The sequence below is a fragment of the Diceros bicornis genome, chromosome 10, assembly GCF_020826845.1.
Source record: "Diceros bicornis minor isolate mBicDic1 chromosome 10, mDicBic1.mat.cur, whole genome shotgun sequence".
NCBI lineage: Eukaryota > Metazoa > Chordata > Mammalia > Perissodactyla > Rhinocerotidae > Diceros > Diceros bicornis.
Window position 1 is genome coordinate 33,286,533 of NC_080749.1, and position 22,489 is coordinate 33,309,021.

At 41.1% G+C, this 22,489-nt stretch overlaps 1 protein-coding gene across 8 annotated transcripts in view; it reads left to right on the top strand.

The window, feature by feature from the left end:
* LYPD6B (LY6/PLAUR domain containing 6B) overlaps positions 1–22,489 on the top strand; it is a 160,989-nt gene that overhangs the window by 17,906 nt on the left and 120,594 nt on the right. For 5 of the 8 annotated variants that reach the window (XM_058548930.1, XM_058548933.1, XM_058548932.1 and 2 more), the window contains exon 2: positions 6,192–6,274. The exons of the other annotated variants lie outside the window; for them this stretch is intronic. The gene's annotated coding sequence lies outside the window, so the exon portion shown is untranslated. The remainder of the gene's footprint in view (positions 1–6,191; positions 6,275–22,489) is intronic. 8 annotated transcript variants of the gene reach the window in all.

Sequence of the window (22,489 nt, forward strand, 5' to 3'; positions counted from 1 at the left end):
TCTCCTTTGAAATCAAGTACATGTACTCTTATGTTGTCAGGAGTGAACATTTAGGGAGTAGGCCTTCAATTTCCCTGCTGTTTCATGCAAATATAGTGCCTTTTGTTACTTGTCCCAAGACACCGGTGAACACATAAGCCTGTGAGGAAATGTTTGGCAGAGGAAACGGTCATGAAAGAACTATTTTAATTGAAGAATATATATCTGGAGACCCAGGGGTGTTGAGCAGTTTAATTAATGTTTATTAGAAAGGAAGACTTGCTATTTAATAATGAAAATTTGAATCTCCTGTCTCCATATCCATTTCTCCATCATGTCGTTATTCCTTGCACCCGCTTTTTAATTTAGCAAACTTTTATTGAATTCTCACGATGAGACCAGGCACCTTGTTAAACACTGGGCTGACAAAGATGACTAAGACCCAAGCCTTGCCCTCAGGGGGCTGGTGGCCGGGCTCAAGAAAGAGCTAAGCAGACAGTAATAGCCCAAAGTGGTCATTGAGCTTTAGAGAGGGTCCTGGAAGCTGGGGGAACACTGAAGATGAGCAGCCATGTACACTTGTCTGGGGACAGGAAGTAGTTCCTACAGGAGGTACCCTAGCCCTGTGTCCTAGAGGATGACCTAGAGGTGGTCCAGAAAGCAGGGAGAGGGCATTCCAGGTAGGGGGGACAGCAGGTCAAAGGCACCAGGGAGCTGATGGGTTTGGTAAAATGTGGGTGGAACAGACCTGGAGGGAGGGGAGGGGAGGGGAGGGAAGGATGGGGTGAGGAAGAGGGAGTGTGAGCCTGGGTGGATAAGCAGGGATCAGGCTGTGAAGGGCCTTGAAGACTTTACTAATGTGCTTGTCGGTTTGGATTTTCCCCTAATCCTATGGGAACCTACAGCAAAATTTTAGGCAGATTGGCTAGGAGGTTTGCAAGGCCATTTAGCATAGACGATATAAGCAAGGGCTGTGGATGCAGGTGATTGGAGTGTGAATCCTGCCTTTACCCCGTTCCAGCTGTGGGCAGCTTACTTAACTGTGTCTCTGTTGCCTCATCTTTAAAATAGAGATAAAAATCCTATCTGTCTTATGGGGTTCTTGTGAGGAGTAAATGAGTAAACTAAAGTTTTTACAAAGTTCTTACAAAAATGGGTCCAGAGTAAGCACTTATTAAAACTTAGTTATCAGGGGCCGGCCCCGTGGCTTGGCGGTTAAGTGCGAGCGCTCCGCTGCTGGCAGCCCAGGTTCGGATCCCGGGCGCGCACCGACGCACCGCTTCTCCAGCCTTGCTGAGGCCGCGTTCCACATACAGCAACTAGAAGGATGTGCAACTATGACATACAACTATCTACTGGGGCTTTGGGGGGAAAAAATAAATAAATAAAATCTTTAAAAAAAAACTTAGTTATCATTTTTGGGGGAAGGGGGCATATCGTATTTTCCATGAGCAGTCTCCTTAGACCATGCATCCGTTAGCTGTTAGCATAACAGCGACGTGTAAAAAAGACTCTAAAACACAGTGGCTTAGAATGACATTTATTATGGCTCTTGCAGTTGCAGGTTCGCTGGGGCTTACCTGAGCAGCTGTGCTTCAAGCTATGGCCCTGGCTGGGCAGGCAGTTTGGTTCACATCTGCTCCATGTGGGATCCAAGCGGAGGGCAGTAGGCACCTGGGGCAGCTCTTCCCAAGGCAATGGCAGAGCTGGAAGGGCTGAGGAAATCTGCAAGGCTTCTTAAGACCTGGGCTCCCTCCAGCCAAAGCAAGTCACGGGCAAGCCCAGAATCAAGTGGCAGGGGATTATTCTGATCTCCACTAGTGGGAGGAGCTGCAGAGTCACTTGGCAAAGAGAATGAACACGGGGACGCCGAAGGATTGGGGCCAACAGTGCAAGGTACCACGGGCTGTACTGGCGTCTCCTACAACTGCAGCGTTGTAGCTTCTAGGAAGAGCTTCCATGAGGGGCAAAGTCAACACTCACCTTGGACGAGCCTGAACCCCAGGGGCCCGGCTTCAGTGAGTGACCTTCCTGCCCTTGTCCCAGTGCTGACCTCCAGGCCTTGCAAATGTGTTCTTTCTCCTGCGTCTCTGAGGCTTTGGGGGAGACTGCACATTTTAGGGGAAAATGTACTGGTGTGAGTTTGAATCTAGACTCTGTGGAATGAAATGGGGATAATACCCTACAATAATACTCATTGGAAGGATTGGAGAGGAATGCTCTGTAGCCTCTCTCTCGGACTTCCCAGGCTGCAGTGATATTCTTGAACATGGTTTCTGGTAGATGTGAACAGCTACGGTAAGACTTACTGTTTAAGTTTAAGAATAATATGTGTTTGTTTATATGTGTGTGTAGGTGCCTCTCTCCCAATACAGTTGAAGGGACTGCATTTTTTCTGGGCTCCCTGGCATTTGCTTTGTGCTCCCTGGGAACCTCCTGTGAGGCGTGCCTGACTCTCCAACACCCCTAGGCAAATGCTGGGAGAGAGGCGAGGGAGAGGCAGCCTGGTTAGTATTTATTAGTATGTAACTCGACCTCTTGCTCTCCCAGACTCCTCGGGCTTGGGAGTAGGATGGGGACAGCAATGGGAGGAGTCAAGTACGGTTGCTTTGCCAGCATGTAAGATAATCTCTCTCCTCTCCGCTGGCCTCTTTATGCTGCATGACAAACATATCCATTCTTCTCCAGCAGAAAAGAGAGAAGCAGGGACGGGGAGGATGTTTTTATAGGTTAGACTTTTCTATTTTATATATGAGAATATATTCTGAAATTAAATATCAAATTTCTCAACATGCTAGTCATTTATTAGATTAAGAAATTAAGCAAGATCTCTAAAATTACACTTAATGATTAAGTATAATATTAAATTGAGCAGTTTTCTCAGCAATGAGGAGGAAATACATTCTAGAATTTTTTTGGTAACAAAAACAGCACTGGGAATAACAAGTAAAACATCTAGCAGTGTGGATTGGCATATATGAGATGTTCAGTACATTGTGGCATTGATGATGATAATACTGGTGATGATGATGATGATAGAGCTCACTCTAGTCCATTTATTGGTGGAGGGGATAAAAGGCAGGGAATACAAGGCTGAGGACCGCCATCAGAGGCCTTTCTCCAGAGGAACCTCCCTCAGCCATTCCCTCCCTACATGGAAAAGCAAAAGGAAAATGAGCCCAGAAAAGCTCAGATTCTAAAACCAAGCCAAATATATACCTTAGAAGTAACATTTTTCTTTTCTTAAAGTGGTTGCTTCTAAAAGGCACAATTCAAAATAGTCACTGCAAGAATAGACATGCTGAAATCCTAATGGTGCAGTTCTGTTTTGTTGAGTCAAAAAATAGGGCTGGATAATGACAAGTCGTAGCTATGCAAATGAAAAGAAAGATCATCATGTTTGTGCTTTGGGATGTGAATTGATGGGAAAAATCTGTCCATATTACTTAGTAGGGGAGATGAATTCACATGAAAGCGTTCAGTGATATATGTTCCTTTTTTTTTTTTCCCCCTTAAGCATCATTTATGGCTGAAATGCTAAAATAGTTGGTCCACTGGCAGCCTTTCCTGAGTATCTACTGTGGGCAAGGCTCAGCAAAGAGATAGCTATAAGAATTGCAAACGAGTCCTTCCTTCCTTCCTTCTCTAATAAACACAGCCTTTGCTTTTCAGGAGCTTTTGTCTTAATGGGAATGGCAAGATGCAGGCATTAGAAACCTAAAAAACAAGTGCAAATTTATTGTGTGTGGTAGGTTTCTGATATATCTGGAGGAAAAATCAATACACTGAAAATGATGGTTCTAAATCTTGACCAAATTAAACAATAAATTCTTCGACTTCTTCATTTTTATTTTTTTCAGGCCAAGGGGTGTTATTTCCAGGTGTTTCAGGGTTACTTCTTGCCACCCAAGAAGTAGCCCCTCCCCATAAAATAAGCAGAGAATTTTAACAGTGGTTGGTGACTCAGCCACCATATACTTGTATACCCTGCAATTACATTCTCCAAGCCTTCTACTAATAGGAAGAACTGATTTTAAACAGGGATTATTGCTTAGCTGATTGATGCCCACTGAAGATGAAATGGCTTGATGATGATTTAATTTGTTCGTAATCCCTTACTGAGATTTCTTACAAAACTATTATGTATATTTGAGTTCTTACTTTGAACTCAAGTATATATTTGAACTTTGAACTCAAATATGTATATTTGAATTCTTGTACTTTCTATTAAAAAAGTGATTTGGAATAATTTCCTAACTACATATAACTCAAATGTGCTCAAGTTTTCAAAATAAGGCAATAAGGAAGAATTATTTAATAGATTACTTAATAAATGGTTTGGACATGATAAGATATGAATTTGGACCCCACCAAACATACCATATCCCAAAAATAAACTCCAGAGAGTTGAATATTGCAAATCATATTATAAAAAAACTAGCAGAAAATATAATATTTATTAGGTCTGCATAGGAATGACAATTTTCCTGCTTTAAAGGAAGAGAAGCAACTAGTGAAGAAAAAATGAGCAGATATGAATATATTAAAATTTAAAACTTTTATACAAAAGAAGAAACAACAGACTGGGAAAATTTGCATTAAATTTGTGACACATAAATGATTAATATGTGTTTTAACTTTAATATATAGCTTGTTCAAATGTATAAGGGCTGGGGCCCTAAGAGAGAGATATAAAATATGGCTACCATTTATTAACTATTTTTCTATGCCCATGTAGATTTACAAAATCAGATTATACTGATTGTTTTGTATACAGAATCTTTTGTAACCAGCTTTTCTCACATGTCCAGACTATGTTATTAACTAGTTTTCTGAAACACGGTTTTCAGTAGTTGCAAAGTATTTCAGTGGGAAGGAAGTACACCCCAGTTTTACTTAACTAAGTTTTCAATGATGGATGTTAGTGTTATGGAAATCTAATTTAAGGTGATTTTTCTAGTATCTGTTGTTAGAGCTATGGTTATGGAAAAACACACATCATGGAATGAAACAGTGATTTACAAAGAAGCACATTTGCTACTGTTTTTATCAACAATTTTATAGGTAGCATTTGCCACTGAAACCTGTTTTAGCAAAAGAGGAAGTATCATTTGAGATCCCATGCTTTCACAACATGTCATCAGTTATCTTTAAAGGCCTTAGTAAAAGAGACACGTTAATTACCATCCCTGTGAGCATCTCTAGGATAGCAATGACTATAGTATTATATTAGGGCACTTTGTCAAGCATGTCATTCCCCTTATCTTGCTTTTATAGCAGAGGAAATAAAGGCACTAGAGAAATATCTTTGAGGTCATACAGCAAGTTAACAGCAAATAAACGTTAGAACCGGCTTCTCCAGAATTCCCACTGTGTGTAATTAGTTCACTGCAGGCAGGAAATGACAGCATTGGGGATAAACGGCAAATGTGGTGTTTGGGGACCTTGGGGTTGGTGGGAATTCTCTGTGCTCTTCTGAATGGTTAATTAAATTAGTTTATTTCTGAGGTTCTCACTGCATAGAACTTGGAGGCTTCTCAGCCAGGTACCTTCTTCCTTAGGGTGAAAGGAAACACACAGTCATCTCGAGCACTTTGATGGGCTTGTGAGTTGGAGGATATTGGATGTGGGCCTGAGTAATTTAGGTTTTGCAGTCTCTTACTGAGGCTCTATGGAGTTTCTGAGTTAGCTCTTGATGGACCCCAAGGTGACTAGAGAGTGAAAGGGCAGAACCATTTTTACTATTTACAAGTTCACCCTCCTTCCCTGCACTCCACTGTTCTCAGAGTCACCTGGTAAGTGCTTGGTCAGCTCATGGGGTGTACGTTTGCCTTTTTTTGTCTCTGTATGAGTGATAGATACTGCATTTGTGAGCTGCCTCCTATTCTTAGGCATCTAACAAAATCATTGTGGGAAACAATGTGGGATTTGAAAACTACCCCAAGAGATTTGATAAGTTTATGGAGAATTCTAGGGAGTACAGAGGCAGTCTGCCAAGTTGGAGCTAAAAGCTGGTTGCATCAGATGCTCTAACAAACTCCTTAGGTCCTGGAATCATGATTATCTTAATCTCGTTGACCCCCCCACCCTTAAGGACATGACTAAGTATTTAACACCAAGAGTTGACTAGAGAGAGATGAACCTGTGCCCCTGTTTTAGAACTTTGAAAGAAGGTGCGATTCTGAGTTCACTCTCTCTTCTGCCCCGTCTAGAATGAGCTTGGATGCTTCCTGGGAGGACACAAGCTGGACTCTACTCACTTCCGGTTGCATCAAACCTGGCTGCTGAAAGTCAGGTCTGTTGATTGGCATCATCAATATCACCTTGTTAGAGCTTGTTAGACCTACAGCTTCACTGGTCCCATCACTTGTGTTCTAATATACCTTCCAGGTGGTTCTCACGCATACTCAAGTTTGAGAAGCACTGGTATATAACATGTAAATTGCTTCTCTGAAAGGTAGCTTGATCAGTGGTGAATGCTTCTTCCTGATCATATTTTGTATTTATACATGTATGACCCTTAAAAATTTTAGTCCTTTGGCATTTTAATAATTTAAACATCTTTTTAAAAGTTGTTTTTCACTATAAATTACTACATTCTCATAAAAGCTTCAGAAAATACAGAAAAGTGAAAAGTAAAGAGCAGTTTACTCCTCAAGTATACTTATTGATAACATTTTAAAGGTACATTTTCTTTCTGTCTTTTCTATGCATAATTTTTAAAAACTTCAGGTTTTTTCCCTCATTGTAGACATTATATGTGATCCTTGTAGAAAATCAAGAAACTAGGAAAAAGCATAAAACAGAGAATAGAAACCATCCCATATATTTAGGTTTTGGGGCTTTACATAGTGTTATAAAGTGGTATTTCACAGTCTTCACTTGTTTCCTATGGTTTTAGAGGTTCCTCTCAGATAATCTTTGTGTTTAGTCCTGTCTCTTTATTTATTTTTATTTAAATTTTATAATTTTAAAAGATTCTTGGTATAATCGTCAATGTCTCAAATAGTTTATGGTCAGGATGGAGAATTTCTCGTCATCTTTGTGCAACTGAAAAATATCATTGACTACTCACTAGAGGGCATATTCTATATTATGTATGAATCCTCTTTGGCCAGAAACTTCCTGGAGGGTAGAAGAGCCTTTGCTTTTGAAGGATGCATGACCACCCTCCTCTCAACTTGCCTGATGGGTTGTCTTCTGGAGGGGACAGGGAGGGACTGGTTAGATTGACGATCCCTAGAGAAAGTCCTTTTTTTCTTAGGTCAACTGCGTAGAAACTTCTAGATGATTGGAGAACACCACTGCAAGGAAGCCAGTTTTTGTTACTTGGGCTCTTTGCTGAGACTGGAAAAATGCAAGCCAGAATGAATCTTTGTCCAAATCTCTGCTTTTTAAGGTAGTGTGGGAGGAAGTGGGAATGTGATTTTTAACTTGTGTAGAGTAGCTGGCTTCTATGTTTGAGCAGGGCAGGGCGCGTCTGGTTGTGATTTTCCTGTAACATCTTTGTCACGCTTTGTTCTGGGATACATCATTGTCCTCAGTAATGGAGAATGTATTATATCAAGTGAAGAATTCGCTGAATTTCTTATGTCCATGGACTAGACTTCTTCGTCAAGTCTAGTTGTTCCAAGAGTAATTGATGCAATTTACTGTTCAGAGGAACACAGTTCAGAAACTAAACTACAAGTATTTCCAAAGTTTCAAACTTTTCTTGCCTCTTTCAGAGAATATTAAAAAGGATTCAATGTATATTTCTAAAAATTCTAAGTAATATCTCTAAAAATTCTCTCCCTTCTCTCCTGCCTCACACTCTTCCGGATCATCTCTCTTCAAAACTCATTTTTATTCCTTCCATCCATACCTTTCTGAAATTCCAGTCATTTCTTCCCCCGCAGTTCTTTATTGCCCCACTGACTTCTTTCAGTTTTCTTTCTCATAACTTCCAACCAAGTAGAGTCATGAAATGACCCAGCAGCAGGAATTTGTCCATTTCGTGGGTGGGGCGGTGGGTGTGATCTCTGCAGAACCAGATGGGGAAGGATTTCGACTTCTTAGTCATTAATAATAATAGCTGTTTTTTGTTACACAGGCTTCGGGGTATGCCTTGTAGTCCATGCTTGTTGCCTTGGCAACTCAGACTGTGTGTTCTTAAGAACCGTGGAGTCACTGCAATGAGTTTTTTAGAATTTGCCACGAGTGTTTGTTCTTTGGAAAACTGTTTACGTGATGCATGAAACTGGGTTGATCAGGACTGAGTTGAATTGGAAGATAGCAGATCTTAAGGTACCAACCCCAAACCCTGCTATGTCGCAGATCTTGGCCGATAGCGTCTTATTCATGTTGCGAAGCTGGTTGAGCAGGAAAGACGTGTGGTCTGGATATTGCATTAGCCAGCTTGGCATTTAAATTTGCCAAAGACTTGAAGGCGTTGCAACATTTTAAAAAATGTCCCTGTGGCAAATTTCAACACTTCGGTCTCCTGTAATTCTGCATGTTATTCTTTTTAACCAGCTTGTCATCTTTTTATAGCATCATTGCGAGTCCAGTTGCCCATGGTGCTGAGCTGTGTTCTCTATTGTGACACCTGGTCCCAATTTTAGAGAAGCCTACACTCAAATCTGCAGTTTTCATTTTTATTAGTAGAAGCTTAGGATTTTCTTCAGGCAAATATGTTGGTTTGCTGTATAACTTTTTTTTCTTTTTCTTTTGTAGAGTGTGGGTTGTTCTTTTGAAATACGGAGATATAAGTTCTTGGAAAAATAACCAATGGAGAGTTTAGAGGAAATGAAAATTTGGTAAACCAGTGGCTTTTCTGCGATTGATAAAAAGGCATATGTTTTGGAAGCAAGCTTCTGAGTGTCTTGCTCCCTGCTCCTCTAGGGTCTTATTTCTTACATCTCTCACTGTGAACACTAGGATCCAGCCACAGTGGCCTCCTTGGTGTTGGCAACATGCCAGCCATGCTCTGCTGTAGGACCTTTGCCCTCAAGTCTCCTCTGCCTGGAATGCTCTTCCCCATTTATCCGCAAGGCTGGCTCCCCAACTCCCTTCAAACTCAAATATGAGCTTTTCACCGAGGATGTCCTTGGCTACCCATCTGTAATTTCACTCCCTCCTTTTGGCCCTTTGACATTTCATATCCTGCTTCCCTACTTCATTTTGTTTCTCTTCTCCTTAGCACTTATCAATATGTAGCACAATATAAATTTTACTTATTTATCTTGTTGATATCTCTCTCTCACTAGAATATAACCTTCCTGAGGGCATGGTAGAGTTTATTCCTTCTTGTAGTCCCACCTTCTGGAATAGTGCCTGGACCATTATATAAATAAGATGTGTCATATAAAGTGCTCAATAAGTAATGGCTGGATGGACGGAGGGAAGGAAGAAAGGTTATGAATGACTCTTGTTGGCTTCTATCTGTCATAATTAACTTCCTCCACGTTTTCGACAACCCAGTGTAAGCTAGCAATTAGCCCACTCCCTGCATGAGCAGTCTGTGATTTTGAGGTGCATTTTGAGGCTCCTGGGTTCTGGCAGGCTTCCCACTTGGTAACCATAGGAAGTAAACTCTTGTTCATATTTGGTGTATAGACGCGTGTTCCGTGAAACCAGTAAACGCCTCTCTCTCTACATGGTTTTCCTATTTCATACAGTTCCAAGAAGTCAACAGGTGGGAAAAGATACAGCCTGATTGATTTCTGGGAGGATAAGGCAGAGCGTATTTGCTGTGGGATGGGTAAATGGAATCTTTGGCACTGAGATTCCATTATCTTTTGTTCACGGATAAAAGGTGTATGACTTACTGATCGTTTAATCCCACACACAGCATTAGCGGTAGTGATAGGTGAGGGGCTGTGAGGAGAGGGACCTGTAAATAGTGATAAGATGGTGGGAATGTAAAACTCAGCTTGGCAGGGTCTGCCTGGGATTTTGCTGAGTCCATAGCAATACTTAATTAACTGTGCAAACATTCTATTCAAGATAAGACTATAACAGTTGCTTTGGGGAAAATTCTTTGTGTCAATATTGGTTTGATCTTTCATATAGTATGTCAGCTTTGCTATTCATGCTATAGCAAAGTTCCTATTATAAATGCCATTTTCAGGGATTTGCTGTATTTGCACACTGAATCAGTTTTGGAAGAGGTAAAGGATTGGAATCACTGTTTAAATAGAGGTTCTAAGGGGTTTCAAAGGAATCTTTAGAAGTGGAAATCTTTTGTTTCAATCAGTTGACAAATAATTATTTAAAACTTGTGGTAAGTACTCTGCGAGATTCCAAAATATAGGATAAGATCTTTGCCCTCGTTTTGCTTATAATCTAGCTATAGAAATAAGATTTTAATCAGTATATGTGAGACAAGACACCTATACTAAATAATAATAAAGGCTGTGATTTAATGGATATTTAACAAGATGGAGCACTGTCCTAGTGCTTCTCTAAGCGTGACCTAACTCATTTAATCCTCCCAGTAGCCCAGTGAGGCAGTGCTGTCGGTTAGTGTGAAGTTTTGCATGGAATAGACAATGCCGTGGGAGTCTGGAGAAAGGGGAGCCCAGGGAAGCAGAGACACAAGAAGGAAGATTTTAAGTAGGAGATCTCGCAATCTAGATCTGAAAGATTGGGAAACAAATGGCCGTGTAACGGGGAAAGGGGGCGTTGGTTGTTTTTGCTTGTAACATTCTTATTTCGCTCTTGAAAGTTGTTTTACCCTTCCTAGACGCGCAGCACACATGCTTCTGGTGAAGGGGACAGTAAACAAATATGTAAGTAAAACGTACAGGATTTCAGTGTGATGAGTGCTGTGAAGAAAAATAAATACAAGAAAAAGAAAGAGTGCTGAGGTGGTGGAGGAGATTTGTAATTTTAAATAGGGTGGTCAGGGAAGGCTAACTGAGACATTTGAGTGAAGATTGAAGGAGGAGATAGAAAGAGCTATGAAGGTACCTATGGGAAGAGCCTTCTAGGCAGAGGAAACAGCAAGTACAAAGGCCCTGGGGTGGCCCTGGTTTGTTCAAGGAACATCAAGGAGGCCAGAGTGGCTGAAGAATAGTGAGCAGAGAGGAGAATGGTGGGAGATGATGTCTTGAGGCACAATGCATGCCCAGTTACTGTTGGTTTTGATGGTGATGATGGTGGTGATGATGTAGGAGGAGCTACTGTGAGTTTTTGAGTGAGCAGAATGGCAGTTTGGGAGCTGTAACTGCTGTCTCCAGCCCTATGCAGCTGTAGGTCCTCTTCCTTTTCACTGGTGGGCCCAGTCATAGCTCTCACTTCCTGATCCATTGCTGACATGGGGAGAGGCACTGTGGCAGCTTCGCACCGATCGCCTGGCAGATAGGAAACCAGTGATAACAGCTCAAGCCCTGGGTGAGAGCACCCACGTGAGCTGAATGCACCCTTGCCTCAACCTTCCTAATATTTTCTTGGCCTGTATTTCTGAGTTTCTTTGATTTCCTGCTTGGCACTGACGTTCCTACTGGAACCACAGCCCTCTTGGCTGGGTCCTTGGATCTGCTTGGTTCTTACCATCTTCCCTGCCAAGTCCACTCCATGTTGCTGGGAGTCAGTGCTGGTTCTGTGCTGTATCTATAGCTGTTTGGGGCTCTGTGCTGAGTGGAGAATTAGGAGGATTGGCTGTGCTCCTCGGGCCTCCTTTTCCCCACCCCAGTGTTTTTGGTTATCTGCTTACCACTGCCGCATCTCCTTGGATAACAGACATGGCGACTGGAATGAGGCATGGTTGACCAGGCCTCTTTAGACGCATGTGATGGACTGTTGCCAAAACTCCTCGGGTCAGGACTGTGACATGTGGATTCCCTTTAGATTGGGTTTGCCTGTCTCTGATCCTTTACCTTCAGCCTATGTGTAGCTGATCCACTCAGTGATAAGCACAGGCCATATCCAGAGGGAGGGAATGGGGACCTGAGATGGAGGATGCAGACCCAGACCTGGGTGGCGGCAGTGTGAGTGGAGAAGGAGGGCAGAGGTGAGAGATCTGGGGAAGGAAGCCTCAACAGAACATAGTACAGTCTGCCTTATGGTGACTCAGTAAAAAGCAGAACCAAGACAAGCATTTATAGGTTTACAGATGAATATAAATTCAGAAGTTGCAAATGCTACAAGTATTTTCAGAGTCTTATAGCCAAGTCATGACCAAGTTATGTAAAGAAGGCTGTGTCTGCCATGGAGACCCTGTGAGGTACAGGTGGGGCTGGGTCAGTATGGGCTAAGATCAGATCAGACGGTTGAGCTAATGTTTACTCTAAGGGTCAGCCATAGGGTCACTTTTGTGATGACACACCCATGCACACATACATACACATACATTCTCTCCCATTCCCTCCTTTGATTTCTGTCTTCAGTTGTAGTTACTTCTATATCGATCTAAATTACCAACTTGAATGCTGTTAATAGGAACAATTATAGCGTAAATTGGCCCACTTATCAAACTTACAGACCAGGGGTTGAGGTGATAGAAAGTTCTCTGTAGTTTTCTCCTGTTCTTAGCAGCAGAATCCTGACTTATTAGGGATGCACATAGAAGCTTTTTCGAATGTACTGTGAATCAAAGTACTATTGGGCCTTTCCAGTGCTGGAGAAGAGTAATTGAGTTGAAAAATATTATTATAATAAAAATATAATATTGGCATGATTCTAGAAGGTGCTTAAACTAAGGAAAGTTTCCTCTTTGAAGAAAAATGCTAACTTATTTAAGGTAAGTGCTCTCCCCGGGCCTACCACTTACTTTCCTGGGAAATGGATTAATTTGAGTTAACATTTATTGAGCTTCCAGAATATCCTATGAAATGCTTTAAAATTTTAAAATATAATTTATTTGCTGAATAGGTAATTCACTCATGTGGTTTAACATTTAAAAGCTGCAAAAGAACATTCAGTGAAAATCCTCTCTCCCATCCCTCCTCCTCCAGTTCTCCAGTTTCTTCCTCAAGGCAACCTGTGTAACCAGTTCCTGATATATTTTGTCAATAGACAATATAATATGCTCAATCAGTGTTAATAATATTAAGGAGAAACAAAGTGTCTTTTCTCTCTTTAAGGACCTTGTATTTAATAAAACAAAGTGAGCCAATCATTTATAGCTGTATTTTGGAAACTTAGTATAAATCCAGTGATTACAAAATTGCTAGATGCTGAAGTTTATATATTTGCTACTCAGAGTTTGGTCCTCAGACTAGTAGCGCCTGGAAGCTTGTTAGAATCGGAGTCTCAGGTCCCACTCCAGACTTCCTGAATCAGAATCAGCATTTCAAATATTCACAGGTGATCCAGAGGCACATGAAAGTTTGAGAAGCCAATGCTGTGTATCATTTTCACAGCATTGGCCTCAGGTCGCAGAGTGAGGGTGAGGTCCGTATGAAATGAAGAAAGGGAAAGATGGTCTTAGTAGAGCTCTGCTCCTCATGTTAGTCCAAGGGCTCTGTTTTGTTGTTAAAATTAAATGATGGTGATCTTTTCTTAATTTGCAACCACAGGTTAAAGCGGTCTATAAACTTTTTGTGATTTTGTGTGAGGAAGATTAGCCCTGAGCTAACACCTGTTGCCATTCCGCCTCTTTTTTGCTGTGGAAGTTTGGCCCTGGGCCAACATCCGTGCCCATCTTCCTCTACTTTATATGGGATGCTGCCACAGCATAGCTTGATAAGTGGTGCATAGGTCCACACCCAGGATCTGAACCCACGAATCCCAGGTGGCCAGAAGTGGAGCAAGCGAACTTAACCACTACCCCACTGGGCCGGCCCCAAACTTTTTGTGATTTTGATTTTGAATTAGAAATCTTTCTCCCCCTGCCCTCCCTCTCTTCTCATGAATTGTTCTTAAACCTTTGGCACCTGCTGTTGCTTCCTTACGGGGTCCTAAGTGAATAAGGAATAAACAGATATTAATAAAACAATGTAGAAACAGCCAGTCAGATGTAGATTGGCTACTTCTATTTTGATGGATACATATGTTTATGGCTAGGGTTTTATATTGTGTTTTGCAGTGCGTATTTACATTTTCTTAAATTTCATGTTTCTGAACAATTTAGACAATATATATGTTTGTGCTAAGTCTCAGTGTGGTGGAGTTAAATAGTTCATGGGACTCTGAAAAAGAAAAAAACAAGATTTGAATTCTTTAAAAATTGTCTAGAGGCTGGCCTGGTGGCACAAGCAGTTAAGTGTGCGCGCTCCGCTGCGGTGGCCCGGGGTTCGTTGGTTCGGATCCCTGACGCGCACTGATGCACTGCTTGGCAAGCCATGCTGTGGCGGTGTCCTATATAAAGTGGAGGAAGATGGGCATGGATGTTAGCCCAGGGCCAGTCTTCCTCACCAAAAAAAGAGAAGGATTGGCAGATGTTAGTACAGGGCTGATCTCCTCACACACACAAAAAATAAACAAAAAATAAAAGTTGTCAAACTTCTGGCAAAGAAAAGAAAGAAGGACATTTATTTGTTATGTGTAAATGGAGGAATAGAGGGTAGAAATTATTGAAAGCCCTCTGATGGATGAACCTGGAAACTAGTGCAAATAATTTGAATAGGACTCTTGAGTTTGACTAGGAACTTGTGGAAAATTTTACAGAAAGGAAATTAGAAAGTAGGTCATAGGACAATATAAAGTATTCTTTTTGGTAGATACTTAAAAAATAAATGTTTCTAATCACTGAAGGTTTTACATTCTAAAAAGCAGGTTAGATAAGTATATAATCTACATAATTTAAAAACTAGTGCTAGTGAAATACTTTTTTGTGTGTGTTGTGGCAGAGTTGGAGGATGAGTAAAAATGGTCAGAAACAAAAGAAAATATTTATCAAAACCCTACCCTCTTAAAAGTGAAATAGTTAAACCTAGGAAATTGGGGCCAGTTCTACTGATGGAGGCAGGAGGCTTAAGGGAGGAACAAGGCACCTTCAGGAGAGAAGATCCTGGAAAAGACTCATTTAGGGAAAGAATGGTTTTTGAATATGGGAAAGGGAAATGTCAGGATTTAACACTGAAATGAGGGAGGACCCTTTTGGCGGTGTGTTAGTGAAAACTTTAAAATTATGTGCTCTTTTGGGTAATTACTCACATTTGGAGTAATTCTAACTCTAGAAATCTATTTTCAAGGGAATGTCTGAAATTAAAAAAAAATCTTTGGCATAAAGATATTCTTTAAAGTGTAATTTATAATAAAAATTGAAAGCGAGTTAATTATGTAAAAAGAAGGGAATGGATAAGTAAATTGTATACATTCATAGAGTGGGACGTTCTACAGCTAAACTGATATTTATGATATGTTCTGAATTAGGTATAGAGCAGGATAAAAATTGTTTGGAAAAAAGACAGGAAGGATACGTTGATAGTGGTTGTGTATGTATGATGGGATTTTTAAAAAACATTCGAAATCTAATAAATGGGCTATAGTGAGTCTATATTACCTTAAAAAGTAGAGAAAAAATCCTCACTCTATAAGAAAAAAGGGCCAAAGGTTGAAAATGGACGGAGAACTTAGTTACCTTTATTCAGTGGAGGATATCATCATGAATGTTTTAAATCTGAGGTATTCAAGGCATTTTAGCAGTGTGGTGTTAAGGTTAAGATGTGGTGGGGTTGGAGTTGGTCATGTAGGAAGGAGAAAGAAGGAAGAAACCCTTAGGAGGGAGAAGTGAGAACATTCCTAACCTAGGATATGCATAGTTTGCATGTCCCCACACCCCCATATGTACTTGAGGCATTTGTAATTTGTGGAGATGGCGATCTGTGCCTCTGGCTATAGCCAAACTGCTGGCTGGCTGGAATGGATGGCCTCGGATGACTTAGTAACCAGTGTCCCGTTAAATGCCACAGAATGCCTTGAAGGCTCATTTTTAATTCCCAAGAAGTCCCTTGCAACTTCGAAAAGATAAGGCAAAAAATCTGACTGGGGGTGCACCCAGAGTGTGAGCAGCCCCCAGTAATGTCTGCAGGAAGCTCTGGGAGCAGCGAAACTTATTAGCCTTCCAGCTGCCCAGGGAGGTGAGGGCTTCAGTTTCTGGGTTTCTGGCACAGGTTAAATAACCATCTGGACATATTCACTCTGAAAAATGTTCCCTTTGTATTTGGAAACCATTGTATTTCTATACATTTTGATTTTTCTTAAAGACAATGGGACATGTAGTAAGAAGTGGTAACTGTAGTTTTAAAAAAACTTCCCTAGGACTCCGTTGGAGCAGCTCTTCAAAGGGTTGTTTTTAAAGTGATTTGAAGAAAATGGCTTTTAAGGTTTTCGTCCTTTCTTTTTCCCACGTCTTATTCTTTAAAGTCATTGAGCTGAGTATATGCACACGCACACAGGCAATTATAATTGCCCTATTTTTGAGCTCACCTGTCCCACAGTGAAAAATCAGCACCGTTAGTCCTGTGTGTGAGCCCCTATCCTGCAAAGTGCTGGGCATCTTTTCAGTGGACACATTGTGAATTTAATAATGTAAAAACTGAAGTTAATCTCACTGGCATCTAACTTTCAATTTGTCATTTGGCTGAAAGTGATCTGATGTCACTGAGAAAGGAGGTGAGTGGGAATGGCATCAAGTCCCAGTGGTGTAGCTTTGGGCTAAAACAGTTATTGCTCCTTGAAGCAAGTGCTGCTGCTTCATGAAGGGCAGACTTTGTTAAAGAGGCTATTTCTGAACTACTCGGTCCTCAATAGGAGAGGGACACAGAATTCACTTGAGGAATGTGACAGTCAACACTGTTAGTTTGCCTGGTAGGCTGACCTGACAATGGCAGGTCACAGTGCCACAATGTCAGGCCAGGGGAAGGTCCGTGAAGGACTAAGGGAATCCGTATGTAGAAGTGGAGGAAATGCTGCCCTCACTTTGCACCCCTGTCTGCCCCTGGGAAAGTGCCATGGTCCCTGGACAGAGGCCTGTGTCCTGCCATAACTGGATCTTCATTTGAATTGGCCTTTACTTCCCTCTATTTGCAAAATGCTCTGCCCATATCACCTCTCAGTATGTTGCAGGACGTAATTCCTTTCTGTAAACCACTGATTTGAAATGTGGAGTTGTCAGCTAGGATGATAAGTGCAGTCTCTTGACGTTTCCTGGTCCTTTGGGGATGAAATCAGTGACCTCGGCTTTCTCAAGCTATACGTTGGTCTGCTTCCGTGGTTGGTGCACACACTAAGGGGAACCCACCTTCCATACATTGTCCCTGACAGGAGCCCAGAGCTCGGCCTCTGGTACTAATTTCAACCATAGTCCTAGAGGTCTGGCTAATTTGAAAACTCAGAGGAATAAATAGAAATTTCTAAGATTGTTGTCACTAAGTTTTTACCTTTAAAGACGAGCAAATGTTGCCACCATGTGAGTTACCTCTGAAATCCAGTTTGTGAGCCCAACTTGCAGCTCCATGAGGGCAGGGCTGGTATCTATTTTGTTCACCACTGGGCCTGACTTTCAGTGCGTGGATTACTATCCAGCATATAGCAGGTGCTCAGTTAATATTTCTTAAATGAGTGGATTTCCATTTCATAAAATTTAACGTTAGCCATACTGTTCCAGCTAATATTAAATTTAATCTAGATATTACCAAAGTTTGCTGTAATCTGGACTTTAGCCACAACTGGCACATGCAGAGATCAATTCATAACACCCACCCTAACGGCGATTGCTTTTAGAGGTTCATTTTTATTTTCTGTGGCTGCTTTTGAAATGCACACCCTTGTGCAAAGTTTTTGCTGGACTGATGTTTTTGGGAGACAATGTAGATTAATTCTATATTAAAGTTCAGAAGTTATTCTGAACTACTAGCCTCCTTCAAAGTCTTATTACTTATTAAAATGCCATTTCTATTCATATTCTCTTTTATTCTTGCCTCATTTTCAGTAACTGTATTCTTTGTAGCAGATTCAGGCCTTTGAAGAGTAATTCATCAAGCAGTGCGAATTACAAGTCTCGGGGGAAGGCGTGCTGGGTTGGCTTAGGTTTATAGGGCTAGGAGGCACCTTTGGGGACCTACCTTAGCCACCTATCTCTTCAGACAGAACCATCTTAAGCCATCCCAGGCAGAGGAGTTAGCAGGCCTCCAGAGAAGAAGAGTTTCTCATTTTTTTTCATGCTTTTACATCACACAACTTTTTGCAGCAGACTTTTTCTTGATTCCTGAATTCCAGTCTTGGTCAGTGCAGGCTTTGTGACTTAAAGCAGTCTGCTTTATTTCTCTGTAGTACTTGTCTCTTCATTGCAAGATAAGGATAAAACTGCCTCGTAAACCAACATTGCCAGACCTGGGCTCTGTGGATATGTTACTTTCCTAGGGCTACCATAACAAAGCAACATAAATGGAGTGGCTTAAACAACAGAAATGTATTTTCTTGCTGTTCTGGAGGCTGGAAGTCTGAGATTGAGGTGTCGGCAGGGCCATGCTCCCTTTGAAGGCACCAAGGACGTGTCTGTTCCAGGCCTGTCTTTTGGCTTCTGCTTCTTCCTTGGCTTGTAGCAGTGAAACTCTAATCTTTACATGGTGTTCTTGTGTTTGTGTCTGTGCCCATTTTCCCTTTTTAAAAGGACACTAGTCATGTTGGGTTAGGGCCCACTCTACTCCAGTATGACCTCGTCTTAACTAATTATATCCTCAAGGACCCTGTTTCTAAATAAGGTCACTTTCTGAGGTCCTGGGGGTTAGGACTTCAACATATGAATTTGGGGGGGACACAATTCAATTCATGATAGTAGGCAAGAAGGTCAAATAGAATTGGGATGTCTGAAGTAGCGGACGGTGCTATTTCCCTCAAGTTCTCTGTTCTTCCTTCTTTTTTAAGAATTCAAGAATATTAGGAAAAATGCCAACATAGGACACGTAGATTTGCTGTCTGACTGGGATCCTGCTTACAAAGACCAGACAGAGATTAACTTATGTGGAGCCTTGATTTAATCTTGATGTTTTTATATCAGGACATTAGTAACATCGAGGTCCTTTCCTGAATTTAGCTGTTAACCACGCAAAGGTGCAGGATCTGGGCCTGGTGCTGTAAACAGATGAAGACACCGCTGCCCCTGTCAGAGCGCTGCTGGACCTCATTTGTTTACTGGCTTCTTTGAGATTCCAGATAGAAGATATAATAGAAGATCAAAGGCCTTTGTAATTGCTTCCTCAAGCAATTCTTGCTAGTGCCTGCAGAGTTATTTGTACGGCTATTGCAGGAGCTGTGTCTAATTTCACTTTACATATAGACTTAGATGTTGGCTCCTCCTTTGCCTTGAGCTCTCACTTTCTTTAAGTGGATGATTTTATATGACACCACCATTTCTGAGGTTGTTTCTAAAGTGGAAGTCAGAGATCTCTTGATTCTGGAGTATTAAATGGTCTTCATATTTTTCATTAAACTTTTTATTGAAATGTACATATGGAAAAGTGCATATAGAAGAATATGGTTCAATGAATTTTGACACACTGAACATACCTGTGGAAGTAGCACCCAGAGACACTCCCTATCCATTGTGCCCTTTCCTAGTTACTACCCCTGTCTCCAAAAGTACCCGTTATTCTGAATTCTAACATCATTAATTATTTTTGCTTGATTTGAATTTTATGTACATATTTTAAAATACGTTTAAAATTTTTAAATTAAAAAAAAATTCAAATAAATTATTTACACAAATAAGCTTTATATAGTCATAGTATGTACTTTATAGTGTCTGACTTCTTTTGGTCAATATTATATGAGATTTCATCCGTTTGGTTGCCTGTGGCGATGTCCATTCTGTAGGGGAGGAAAAATAATTTTCCCCTACCTTTCTGAATTCTTGGCTAAGATCCCTAAAATAAAAGACAGATTAACGAGAAAAACAAACAGAAGTTTATTAACATGAATACCTTGTGTTTACATGCGAGATACCAGGGGAAAATGAGTAACTCCCCAAGGTGGCTTAGAATTCAGGATTAAATCCCATCTTAATAGGAAAAGGGCAGGGGAAATGTAGGCCTCTTAGGGGAGAGTAAATGACTTTTAGGAAAACTGAATGGGCCCTTCAAAGAACAGATGGGAGGTATGATTGTGACAAAGTTTGTCTGTGTTTGGTGTTGACTTCCAGTCTCCTCTCCTGATTGATGAAACTCCCAGGGTGGGGATTTATGACAACTGAGTTCCTTTGGGAGGATCTGTCTTTAGGCAGACGGGAGAACTCAGAGAAAGCCTCTCCCTGCATGTGCTGTTTTTCAAGAGCCTACAGCTCAAAATGATCAATATACCAAAAGTGGCAAGTTTAGGGGTGTCATGTCCTGAACTCCTACAGTCACATTTTGGAGTGGCATATTCAATTCCAATTGCTGTGTGGTATTCCAGTGTAGCTTTCTTATTTTATTCGTAAAAAGGTACTGTCTTCTGTGTAGTTACTATGTGGTTAAATACTGGAGTCACTTGCTGGATGGTTGGCCACACTTCTTTTTTTTGTACATGTTCATGTAATTCAGCTGCTGCTCTCCAAGACTCCAGTGCCTACCTAACTTCCTTGGTATTTGGAGGTCTTTTTTCCCATTTCTTCTATCCCTGTGGGATGTTTGAAGCTTAATTTTTTCCCCTTAATAACTGTCTGCAGTAACTTTGAGGAGGGAAACATCTGCTCTGGTCTTTTGAATTTTCTGACACTAATGTGTGAATAGAGCTGTTGCAATGGCAAGTGGCCGATTAGCATGGCCTGGGAGGAACAACTGGATAAGGTAATGTATCATTGCTTCTCTTGCTTTGATGGCCATGCTAGACATCAGGAAGCAAGCTGTGGTTTTGATTGGGACACATTCTTTACCATGATAAATGGTTATGGATGCCTAGACATGTAAGAGCTTGAGGGGGGATTTGCATTAATGGTTTTTAGGAGAGAAATAGTGAGCCTCCTCCTGCCCCCACTTCCCCCATACCAATTCTTATTTTTTTTTAAGCAAAGATGACTTAGCCTTCTGAATGTGAATAATATTACACATTATTTAGCATTTGTCTACAATAAGTATTTCAGTCAGTACTCAAGTGTAGTACTTAATGATAATATGATCAATATCAACTATATCTGGAAATCCATAAATTATGATACATGTAAGGCACTTAGAGTGGTGTCTGGCACATAGTAAGTACTCAATAACTGTGGTTGTCATTGTTATTATTTGAAATTATTTGGAATTTTCCTTGTGCCAGCAGAGGGCCCAGGTTGGCTGGCCTCCATTGCGTGGTTAATAATTACCATGCAGTTAGGCAGCTGGAAAAGCTTGTTAGTTGAACCTGACCAGGTACAGCCGTAATTCAAGACTCCCTTTCTACCTCATTGCCTATAGGAAATAAGGAATTCAGGGTGTGGAACAGCTTTCTCACTGCCTGCCTGGGTGCTCCTGGGTGTGCCTCCATCAAGGAAACCGGATGCCAGCACACAGAGCAGATGCTCCTGCTGTCAGATAACAAAGCCAGTGCAGAAACCCATGTCTCTGGGCTAGTGTCTGGAGACACTGGACAAAGTACTCTTGATTGGGAATCAAATGGCACAGTAGGGCATAGCTGCAGAGCAATTATTACAAAAGGAAAGAGCCTCATGCATATCATGCCAGTACGTTGCACCTGCAAAGTTAGCATTTTGCTGTATCTGCTCTTCTCTCTCTCTGTTTCAGACATCAGAGCATGTCACCTCTAAATACTTCAGAATGCATCTCCTTAGAATAAGGACGTTTTTCCTTCATTACCATAATACAGTATTACACCCAAGAAAATTAACAATGATAGTTTTATCATCTAATATCCAGTATTTTAAAATTTCCCTGCTTATTTGAAAAATGTCTTGTAGCTTTTTTTCAACGTTAGGATCTAATCACGGTTTGTGCGTGACATTTGGTTGTTAGGTCTCCTTAGTCTCATTTAACTTATCCGCCACACCTTCTTCTTCAACGTTGTGGGGAGTCTAGGCTAGTTGCCTAGAAGAATGCTCCACATTATGGGTTTCTTAATGATTTCCTCATGTGTCATTTTACTTATTCTCTATCATGTGTATTTCTCTTAAACTGAAAGTTAGAAGTGTGAGTAAATTCAGGTTAAACATTGTCTTCGTCTGTTCAAGCTGCTATAACAAAAATACCATAGACTGGGTGGCTTATAAACAACAGAAATTTGTTTCTTATAGTTCTGGAGGCTGGAAGTCCGAGATCAGTGTGCCAACATCAGGGTGAGGGCCCTCTTCTGGGTTGCAGACTTCTTGTGGCCTCACATGGTGGAAGGGACTAGAGAGCTCTTTGGGGTCTGTTTTTATAAGACATTAATCTCATTCATGAGGGCTCCACCCTCATGATCTAATCACCCCGAAGACCCCACTTCCTAATACCTAATACCTTGGAGGTTAGGGTTTCAACATATGACTTTTAGGGGAACACAAACATTTAGACCATAGCAAACATTTTTGCCAAAACTGCGTCATAGGTGATGTTGTGAATTTCATATCACGTAGTGTCCTGCTGTCTCAGTATTACTGATGCAGAGCTGATGACTGCCGAATCTTTCCACT